The following is a 9,314-nucleotide window of genomic DNA, read 5'->3' on the forward strand; positions in this document are numbered from 1 at the left end:
CTCAAAATTATTCCAAACCAAAATTTTCATTGGTTTAATAGACCCACTAAGGAAGTTTATTTTGTAGGATCTAGGAAATTTTCTTCGGGTGGAATTGATGAGGGAAGATGGGTTTAGAGAATGGTGGTGTGTGATGGGGGAAGGGTGGTGGTAACCCCTCACTGCATGCCCCTAACTATGCCGCTGTTAAAATACAGAAAACCTATATTAGTCAAAAAAATTAGACCGGGATTTGGTTGACGTTGTTCAGAGTGATTGCACAACCTTTCTATATGAGAAAGGCAAACAAGTAAGGTGAACTTATAAATATGGGACATCATTTTTTCACCTAAACGACCATAACAAACGAACAAAACACACCAGTGCTTCTAAATTCCGAGAAACATCGTTGATTAAGCCTCAAAGCAATTGCTAAAAATTTGGTTCAGTTTGTTTAAATAGAAAAAAAAATTCTGGAAAATTAGGGTGAACGTGGGACACACTGTATTTTCCTATGGAACCAATGTCAAAAACTTCAAACAAAGTTGGCGGAGGTCTAAAATTGACCAAATAATATGAAATTTGGCATCTGAGCTTACTTTGCTATTTGTAACCTTTGCCTTTGAGATTTCAAAAATGAGTGTTTTTTTGCAATGCCCTAATGCGGGTGGACATGGGGGGGGGGGGATTAATGAAAGATGGAGGTGTTGGGCAAGTGCGCGGGGGGATACTACAGCCAACTGCATATTATACCTTTTATTTGAGACTTGTTTTAGGAGAAAATCCGTTCGGTCATAACCGATGCGCAATTGTTGGTCACACACATACACGCAGAAATACACACATACGAATACACACGTTTTCCGACTTCAACGAAGTGAGTCGAATGGTAGAAGAGTGTTAGCCAACAATTTCAAGCAATTTGTAACTCATTTTAATTATTTTTGCATCATTTATACATATATTGATTACCGGTTTATATGGGAATTTCGCATATGACCGCATACTTCAGTCCGTAACACAGAAACCAGAACTCCGATTCAAAGGAAATTTAACAGCATTCAACAGGGATGTTCTAGCTTTCATTTGAGACTAATTTTGTGAAAATCTAGTAAGACATTCCTGAGAAGCAGATGTGAATTCAACTCAGGAACATAACCCGAAGCTTCCGGTTTCGCCGAAGTAGTCCAATGTGGTCAACGTGGATTTGATTGGGCATCAGTGAGCTGAACATATAAATACAAATATTTTCTAACACATTTTATGAAGTTTTGCATCTTTTAGATACTATGCTGATTCCGATTTATATGGGAATTTCATGCGTGACCCCACTCTTCAACCTGTAACACCGGAAGCGGAAGTCGGAATCAAATGAAATTCAATAGCAGCCTATGGGTACCTTTCATTTGAGAGGTTTGAAAAAATCGGTTCAGCTATTCCTGAGTAACCGATGTGCTTATTTTTGGTCACATACATACATACACACGCACACACACATACGCACAGACATTTGCCTAACTCGACGAACTGAGTCGAATGGTATAAGAGACTCAGCCCTCCGGGCCTCGGTTAAACAGTCGGTTTTCAGAGTGATTGCATAGCCTTTCTGTAGGATAAAGGCAAAAATGGACAAAATATTATTATTATAAATGGTCCTATCGAGCAAATAATATTTTGCCTAATGGCATTCGGCTTAACGACAAATAGCTTTCGGCCAAATGAGTTTCGACTAATTGCTCAGTCTTGCGTTTCGCATATATCTGGGAAGGGATTCGTGCGTAAATGTTTTCTTTTTTCCCGGTTAAAACTTTTTCTGCTACTTTGTGTTGTTTACTTTCATTTTCGAGCTGACTGCTCAAACTTGCTCACGAACACCTCATTGTGAGTGAACTGAGTTAGAGTCTTATAGTAATTATAGTCTCCGTGCAAAGATATACAGAGTTTTACAATTAATACTGAAAGCAAACAGCACACAGTGGCGGATTTGCCTAAAAACCTGCCCAAAATGGGAAATTTCATGGTAGTACTTTGGGCTCTAGTACATATATTGTACTTCAGATGGTGCTGCCGCATGCTATTTTAAGTGAAACGCTCCAAAATTTCCATATTTGAGGTGTTGCCATATCCATACAGTTTGAACCATCGCGCTTTGTTCATACTTTTTTATCGAGCACTCGAAATATCAGTATTATTCAAATGTAGCTAGAAACTGCCGGTTTCTATTATGGAATAATGGAAAGTTATGCTGAAGGTATGTACTTTATTTATATGTATTGATGTCAAAAGATACTATTTTGTTTGTTTAAAGAAAATGTCAATAACTTTCACGATTTTGTAACAGACGGTTTCTACACACATTTTTGCTAAATTATTGAAGTACTTTTTTGTCCACTATGTTTCAAGGCAATTTGAGTTCCTTGACCGATTTTCCATTTGGAAAATTATGAAATTTTTGCCCGAATTTGCCCGTTTTTGAGTAATCTTTGATTAAGTTGAGGCGTAGACGGATTATAAGATTTTCAGTTTGAAATTTCGACTCGTACTTTTAATTACTGCTGCACCTCCGGTTGTCATAGCGAGTCGCACAATACTGCATTTTGAACAGGAAGAATTGTGTATTTAGTATTGAAAATTTCATCGAGATTCATAAACATTTTCAAAAGTTATCAAAAGTCGAACGCAAAAGACGTGAATAATTTTGGTCGTTCTTATTGAAAACCAACAAGGTCAACAGAAGTAATCGCCAAAGGTTCCAAATTTCAAAAATCGATTACGAATGCCATGGTTGAACGTTACCGGGAGACTATGTCGTTTGATCATGCAACGCAAAACAAATCTAAAGGTGGAATATATGACTGGATTCTACGAGTGAAAATAAGTAGAGTAATGAAAAAGAATACTGGGGTTTCATGCCGTGATTTCGCTAAAAATCTCACTTTGGCGTACACTTCAGCTTGGCGAATTTGTTTGTGAGAAGATTGTCAGTCGTAGTATGTGAGCAAGCATTATAACAAAACGTGGTTGCTCAAAACTGTACCAGGAAGCAGTACAAGCATGCTCTGACCAAGTATAACGCATACTTTGAAATGGACACTTCATTGCAATAATGGACTTTGGACAAATTCTCGGTCTAACAATTTAAATAAAACTATAAATCTAAGTGAATTTCACTTGTTTTCGTATTTTTGTCATATTCATTTTTTAGTTACTACAATTTGCATGTAAACTTGTTGTCAATTTTCACTCCATGAAAAAATACTATTTTTCGTTCTTTGAGAAATATGTGCATCGAACAGCAATTGAATAATAATCGCACAGAGAGTTGAAAAAATTTATAACTATGTTGTATAATATTTCAAAATACATAGTTTGACATGACTAATAACAATTTTCATAAAAGCTACATCATCTAGACACCCAAATATCTTATTGCGTGCAAATTAACAAGTTCTATCATTAAACTACACACCATTTAAAATTCGAGACATTATACACGTTTTTGGCATACACTGGAACCATTAAAACCATTCATTCGTGAAAATTTACTTATAATTATATTAAAATGTCGGCCATTTTTCATACGCCATTTTGAATTTTGAAAGTCTGACGTTAAAATTGTAATCTGCGCCCCAAAAAACCGTGGTATGTACCTTTGCAGGTCAATCAAAACCATTTTCGACTTTTGGCCAGGTTTTTAGGGAAATCCGCCACTGTGCAGCAGCCCCACGATTAGTAACAGACAGTTTGACAACCGCAGCATAAGAACTCCCGCTGTAAAGTTTATCATTCCGATCTTCTACTGATTTAGGATGTTTTTATATTGAACAACAAACTTGATATCTGCCGATTCTTTATTATACATATGGTATTTATACCCATTGGTTATATTCTTCGATACAATACAATCATAATCAATCTATACCTTGCATATTTCTGATCAGAAACTTTTCGTGTGAACCAGATGGAAAATATCCGAATTTAATGTTACAATTGGTCAGTAGTAGTTAAACATTGATTCGAATCATGCAAATTCCACTGAGCATTGGAACACATGAGCTGCTTTGTTTGATGATTTCGCTATCGTAATCAGAAACTGATCAACAAAAAATCATCGTAATTTGCAAAAAAAAAAAAAAAACAAAAAATAAAGAAAACGCTCATATTCGTATTCGTTCGTTAACTGTCGAAAGAATGGAATTCAATGCTAATTTTATGAAAATCGCCAACCATTCAGCCATCGTTTTCACCGAGCATCTGTATAAAGAAATCACCGGTAAATTTGTTAGTAATTCGTAAAGTAGTAGTATTTTCTAATTGTACATCTATTGGAGCTTGTTGAGACTATCAAAAAGACATTTAGAGAAAAACGTGATCTTTTCACGAATCGTTGTAAACAATCTAGTTGTACAAATCACAAACGAGAGCGGACATCCGTATTGATATTTGTAACAGTTCTTTATTGAGTAGTGAAAAATTTTTATTTACTAACGAATAAATCCAAATGGAATGATCTGTGAATGCTATGTATAAATAATTTGAACCGTGCTTCATTCGTTATAGAAATGAAAGAAAAACATTTTCACCGCGAAACTGCGAAACATTATCAGCACCTCGGTCGCACTTTGTCGCGAAGAAAGACTATTACGGAAACTCCTCCGGATCCATAAGGACTGTATGTAATCCAATCGGTTATCCTTTTGCCTCCTGACAACCGACCCACTTCCCACAGGCAGAAGGGCAACTGCTTGTACATACACACATTCTGCTGTAATGAAGCTGGCTCCCGTTTACGTTTATCGCGTTACGATAGCGGGACATTTTTTTCAGGTTTTGAAGCTCGTTTGCTCGAAAGCGCAAGGTGCTTTCGTTCGCCACTTGGAAGGCAAAGGTGAGATAATAGGATCTGAAGCAGCTGCTATCTGATGCTGGCTTTTTTGTATTCGCGAGTTGAAAGGTGTACACGGTGAAAATGTGTGTAGATAGACTAAAGGTGCTTTTGGTTAGTCGAAATTCCGTGGAAATGTACTTACAACGGTACTTACTGTTCTGTGAAGATACGATGCTGTAGCTATTCCCATCGATAGCATTTATTTTCTTTGTATAAAAACTTTGAATAACACCGGCTTGAATTGAGTTTGATCTGTTGCAAATGGAGAATGAACTTATGTATTTCAATGTTGTTTTTAGGGGAAAGTAAGGTTAATTCTGTAAAAAAATTAAAGGTAAGGACACGACGAAGATGACATTAAAATTGTAGCTTAGAGCGTACTAACTTACTTAATTTCTAGTTTACTCTCATGTTCTCATATGTTACAATTTGCTATACACTCTTCTCCATTGAAACATAATTTATAGAAGGTTATTTAACAGTAACAAAATTCTAAAACCAATTTGATTCAGTTCTTCCACGAAATATCAAATTCTATTTTTTGATTAAATTTACAATAATATACTAATGAACAACAATCTTTAGGTTAAGTATTTCTTAATCGATTAATGGCCACAATTAAACCGATTCCAGCTTGCAACTGAAACATTAAACTTAGTGCCTATTCTGCAGCGTATTATTTTCTATGGGTGATTCAATATGGAACTAGAACTGAAATAACTACATCCCCAGTGCAGCTGTTTATTTGATAATTTGAAAGTTTTGTTTTGAAATTGAAATTGCAACCATTCTATTTGATGTTTATTTTCAAAAAAAAGGCTTAGAACTGGGTTTTTAATACAGAGACCAGCACAAGTACTCAGACTGGATAGATTAAGGGAAACATGAATTTAAGTCCAGTAACGCTTAAGACATGGCATGAATATTTAACATGAATTTCAAACTAAAAAGAACACCTGTCCCAACTGCTGCTGGGACAGGTGTTCTTTTTCGTTTTGCTAATTTTAAAATTTTCAGTTTTATATTATAGAACTGAGGAGTTCCACGAAGACTCGTCCGAAAATATTTAAAATAGTGACCATCTTAGATTCCTATGAAACTGTACACGCTTCACGGGCATGGAAGACTAAACATTTTTCACAATCAGTAAGATTATTTTGACTTAAGAGCAATTTTTTAAAAGGGCGTAGACATTTTTAGCGACCCCAATTTCAATTTTTTTTTGTTCGATTACTGTATTCTATACAGCAAAACTATCTGAAAACGAGTTACAGGGAAAGAATATTTCTGTACGAAAAAATATACGCTGAAAAAAACAACATTTTTTTCATTTTTCATAAAAATAAAAATTTGTATATTCCTTGTTTTGACGTGAGTCTTGTTTTCTCCTTTTTCAAGAATTTTTCGGAACGTGTCCACTGGAAAACAGACAGAGAAAGAATGATCAGAACGGTGGGAATGCCCCTCCATAGCTCTACCCACTGCCAAAGTCTGGCGGCGACTGAGTTAGCTAAGGGAGCAAACAGTGATAATAAATATCTCAATGGGGTCGATAGATCAATTAGGAGACGTATCGCAGGCTGTGGCGGTGATCACGATACTGTTGGGAATATGTGATAGCATCATCACAGTTCCTCTATGGCGGAGTGGTTAACGCACCCAACTAGAGACTGGGAGATCGCTGGTTCGATTCCTGCTTGAGGGTCAAATCTCTGGTGAAACAAAATTTAAAATATCTACAACATTTAACCCTTTATAAGGCAGTGGCAACTATATTTCCATCTTTTCGTTTCGTTCATAATGTAGAAATATGAAGTAAGAAATGTTCCAATCTTATGAAATCTACTTGTTAGTAGTCTGGCAACTCTTCTTATTACTTTTTATTGTGATACAGTGAAAAGTGTCAGATTGGTGAAGAGTTTTTTGAAAAAAAAAAAAAATGTGGCGATTTCCTTTTGGATAGTAACATTATTTCGATTTCGATTTTAAAAAAATACTCTAGACCCTATAAGTTGGTGATGCAAACTTGTAAAAACAGCTATTTTTAATCCGAAAATTTGGTTTATGAGTGGTAAAAATAACAAAGAAAAAAATAAAATGAATAAATGAACGTCTGTAATCTGTGGTCTTATTTTTCAAACTATCCTCCGAAACCAGGGGTTATTTACTGTTAATCAGGTAATAACCAGTAACTCACCTTAATTTCTTTCTGAATTTCCGATCTAGCTTGATTTGTCTTTATATTTCCACCAACCTCTTTGGAAATACATCAAACATTACGAAGACTGACGTTTTCTAACGGCGGTACGGGCGATACCAGGTATATTTTTAAAACATTATTTTATTACGAAATAAATGTAAATATATTCTAAACTAAGTGAAAAAACCATGTTTCTATTAATATAATATATATATATTAATAGCCTCAAACTCTGAGCCTTATAAAGGGTTAAGGAAATTTTTGTTATGAACATTTTTGTTTAAAATGGGTTTAGAATCATATTTAAAGAGAAAATGGTATTTTTCAATGCAAATAGTATGAAATATAAAAATATGTCAAAAGTTGATGTTAGGAAAACTTTTTATTGAAAGCTTTTCCATAATCCAAATACACTGAAAAAGTTTCTTTTACGTCTTTAAAACGATAAACATTAGATTTTTGACATTTTATAATGAGGTAACGCGAATGACTTTTAAAAGGGCATAATCTTGAATTACCTTTTTTTTTGGAACAAAATTCCAAATATCTCGAAAATTAAAGCATTTTGAAAGATTTTTGATAAATGCATTTTGATTTAAAACGATACTTAGAATTATATTCTGTAATAAAGTTTCAGTTGTGTATGTCAATTAGTATGGAATTTAAAAACATGTATAAAGTTATTGCTAGAAAAACTTTTTTACAGATATGTTCTCCATCATACAATCACATTCAAAATGTTTCATTTCAGATTTTTGTAGACAAAATATAAATAATTAGAAAAAATCGTTTTTTTGCAATTTAAATTTTTAACATAAATTTTTATTTTTGTGAAAAATGAAACAACATTTTTTTCAGTGTATATTTTTTTCGTTCCGAAATATTCATCCCCTTGAACACATTCTCAGAAAGTTTTGCTGTATAAAATACAGTAATTGAACAATAAAATGAAATTAATGCACGTAGAAATGTCTTCGCCCTTTTAAAAAATTGCTATTATATCAAAATATTGCGATTGTCAGACAAAATCGTGGAGATTTATAAACCGAACACAACTTCACAATTTCGTTCGAATCGACGATGGTCATATTATGGAATCCCTCAACTGTAAAAAATGTGAATCTAGAACTGAATTTGATTCGAAATTATTTTTCCCCAATCTTTCGAACCTGTGTGTATGTGCTGATTACTTATATATTCAAAACAATTCCAATCTTATTTCAAATGAGGCAACACATTGAATGGCAGCGTATACCAGATATACAGCTCGAAACAAAACTGTTCTAAATAATAAATCAAAACGCTCTGCTGGGCGTATAATTATTTCCGTTTTAATTTAACTTTGAAACTCTCATATAAGATACTACGCTGCTGAATGTGCCCAAAGGAATTCGATCGATATAAAATAATAATGCGAACCTGTGATAAAAACCAATCAGTACTTTCTCATAGTCAGATGGCATTACATGTGGGTTGACTACCAAGACTCGCTATAGTTTATCTCGCTACTTTTTGAAAACAAATCCAGAGTAAAACTGCTCCAACATAACTCAACCAAAATTCCAACCCCAAAATCCTTTCTGTAGGCGCAAATCCAGTTGAGTCCGTTCGTGCTTTAGAAATAACTACAGAGATATATTATTGGATGCTTTAGTGATAAAAACGTATCACATATATCCGAAATATGAAATGTGTCTGTTTAACATGAGATATATCGGTGTCTCAGAGAGATTTGTTAAGGAAATCAAGAGCTTCTGGATGGTGGAAAAATAACTCGGAATTGTCCCATTATACAGCACTAGTGCGAATGAAAATATTTGATAAATGCTCAAATCATTCTTTATCTCAGTATGGAGATTATTTTGAGGGGTCCTGTCTTCAGTTTGAAATTGTATAGTGTATTCTAAGTTTTAAGAGCGACTTTAATAGTACCATAAAACATGAATTGTTTCTTGGACAGGGAGCATGCCAGCTTGCAGCATGTGATATATTGTGATATATTTGAAATGTTTTATAGCTTAGGACGAAGATGTTTTCAGCAATGCTCTTGAAGAGATCAAGGGTCACCAGATTTTGGACGAATTGAATTGGAATAGACCCACGAGGTGGTGCTGGTAAGCATGTAAGAATTACAAAAAATGTATATCCCGAGATCCTGAAAATTGGAAAGGGTAGTGTCATCGGCAACATTCTTTAGCAACTTGAGTGCTGTCCGACGGCGCCCAGTGGTCCCAAACTGAAAAAAGA

This window comes from Topomyia yanbarensis, chromosome 2 (genome assembly GCF_030247195.1).
Source record: "Topomyia yanbarensis strain Yona2022 chromosome 2, ASM3024719v1, whole genome shotgun sequence".
Lineage (NCBI taxonomy): Eukaryota > Metazoa > Arthropoda > Insecta > Diptera > Culicidae > Topomyia > Topomyia yanbarensis.